Source organism: Dasypus novemcinctus, chromosome 10, assembly GCF_030445035.2.
Source record: "Dasypus novemcinctus isolate mDasNov1 chromosome 10, mDasNov1.1.hap2, whole genome shotgun sequence".
In the NCBI taxonomy this organism is placed as follows: Eukaryota; Metazoa; Chordata; class Mammalia; order Cingulata; family Dasypodidae; genus Dasypus; species Dasypus novemcinctus.
The window spans coordinates 26,576,117-26,578,765 of NC_080682.1; positions in this window are offsets into that span (position 1 = coordinate 26,576,117).

Sequence of the window (2,649 nt, forward strand, 5' to 3'; positions counted from 1 at the left end):
ATATTGCTAACCATATCTGCAATCAGCTGAAAAGTTTGCTATCTCCAATGACTATGTCTCATCCAATTACTTGACAGCCTTATTAGAAGAAGTGATTTAAAACATTCATCATGATGGATTCCCATCTCTAATACAGAAAGCCAGTATTTCCAGGGGAACTCATCAGGAAACTTCATCAGAGTTCCTGGATTGCTCCCTTTTCACATATTTGGACTTGTGCATCTACATACTCTTGTGTGGCAATATTATAAAATCTCATACTATTTACAGATATCTCCCATCAGTTCTATTTCTCTTGCAAAACCTGGCTAATGTGTTATTAATGTTAGAAACATCACTGATTTTGTGTACTGCTATTTTTCCCTCATTTTCAGAATTAGTTATTAGATCTTAGTGTTGTGGGGGATTTTTCAGAATTTTGTATATAGGATCATGTCATCAGCATTAGGGAAAATTGTACTACACCCTTTCTAATTTGGATGCCTTTTAATTTTTTTTCTTGCCAAATTACTCTGGCTAGGACACACATTTCAATTTTGCATAATACTTGTGACAGTGATCATCCTTGTCTTGCCCTTGAATATAATGTCAGCTATGGGATTTACACATATGAACTTTATGAGATAATTTCCTAACATTCCAAAACTTTTCAGTGTTTTTACAGTAAGGGTACTTGATTTATCCAAATACTTTTTGTTTTCTGAATCAATTTAGATGGTTATGTTTTAATTTAATTTTTTATAACTTTTTACTTCTTTTTATTAATGAGGTGCTTTATATTAATTGATGTTCTTATATTGAACCACTGTTGAATATATGGAATAAATCTCAATTGATCATAGTGTATAATTCTTTTAACCTGCTTTGTATTAGTGTGATGCACCTCAGTAGAATACATTAGGGAATTGGTTTATTATGGCCAAGGACTGCCAATGCAAAGTACTAGAAATGGGTTGGTTTTTAAAGAAGGATTTGTCTGGGGCAAATGTTTACACTTCCATGAGTGTGGAAAGTCCGAACTGAGGCACCATCAGAGATGCTTTATAATCAAAGTCAGCAGCTGCATTTTGAAGGAAGATGGCTACCCATCTCTGCCAAGATTTCAAGTCAGCTGAGGGCAACCCGGCATAGGGCTTTTCTGTTTCCAGGCCTCATATCCAGTTCTTGGCTGCATCACCCTCTTTTTGAGTTCAGCCATATGCTATCAGGCATATAGCAGGCCTCATGTCCTTTTGAGCTACTCTATTGGTCCAGCATCTTGGAGCCTTCATGTTTATGTGATCCTCTAGTCCTCTCCATATTTCAGGATTAGTCATGGCAGATTCCTTCTCCTGTGTCTGCCTCTCTCTGCATTTCTGTTTATATCAGACCTAGCAATGGGTAGGAGACTCAACCTGAGTCACAACTCACTAACATAGTCCAATCAGTAGCCCTGAAGATATCTTATCAAGTAATTTAATCAAAGGAAGCTCAACCAAATTTAATGTAAAAAAGAAGTAGTATCCCAACCACAGGAATAGATTAGTTTAAAAACAAATGCTTTCCTTTTTGGGGATTCCTAAAATAATCTCAAATTTTGTGGATGATTATTGTTTTTGGCATGTTGTTGCAATTATCCAGTGACTCTATCTGGGCTTGTGATTATCTAGGCTTGTGATTTTTTTGGTTATGATATTTTGATTACTGATTTGATCTCTATCAATAAAGATCTTCTATTTTTTAAGTCATTGTAGGTAATTTTTATGTTACTGGAAGTTTATTCATTCCATCTAGCTTGTCTATTTTTTTTTTTTTTTGGCGCACAATTGATCATAGTATCTACTTATACTCCATTTTCTTTTCTTCTTTTTTTTAAGATTTATTTATTTATTTCTCTCCCCTTCCCCCCCAGTTGTCTGTTCTCTGTGTCTATTTGCTGGGTCTTCTTTGTCCGCTTCTGTTTTTGTCAGTGGCACGGGAATCTGTGTTTCTTTTTGCTGCGTCATCTTGTTGTGTCATTTCTGCGTGTGGGTGGTGCCACTCTTAGGCAGGCTGCATTTTCTTTTGCACTGGGTGGCTCTCCTTATGGGCCATTTTATTTTCTTATACACCTTTCAATTATGATTTTTGTAGTTTTTGTCCTCTTTGTCTTTGTTAGATGTACTAAAGTCATGTTGATATTATTGATCTTTACAAGGTAAAAACCTTCGGTTTCATTGAACTTCTTGATTGTGTTTTATTCTCTATTTCAATATCTCCACTTTATTCTTTGTAATTTCCTTCCAACTGCTTTCTTTAGGCTTATTATGTTCTTCTACTTCCAATACCTTAAATTATGAGATTGGATCTCATAGTGCAGATTCCTTTATTGTTTTAAGAACTCAGTGGTATAAATTTCTCTCTCCCCACTGCTTTTGTTGCATATACAAGAGTTGGGATCTTTGTTTTTGTTCATTAACCACAATATTTCCTATTAGCCTTTGTGATTTTCTTCTTTGATTCACTGAATGAATGAGAGTAATTTACTTTTCAGATATTATTCAATTTTGCAGTTATCCCTCTGGTATTGGTATCTTGCATCATTTCAATGACAGAGTATTTCTTGTATAATTTCATTAAATTTATTAAGTTTTGTGACCTAGCATACTGTTTATTTTGTAGAATAAACCA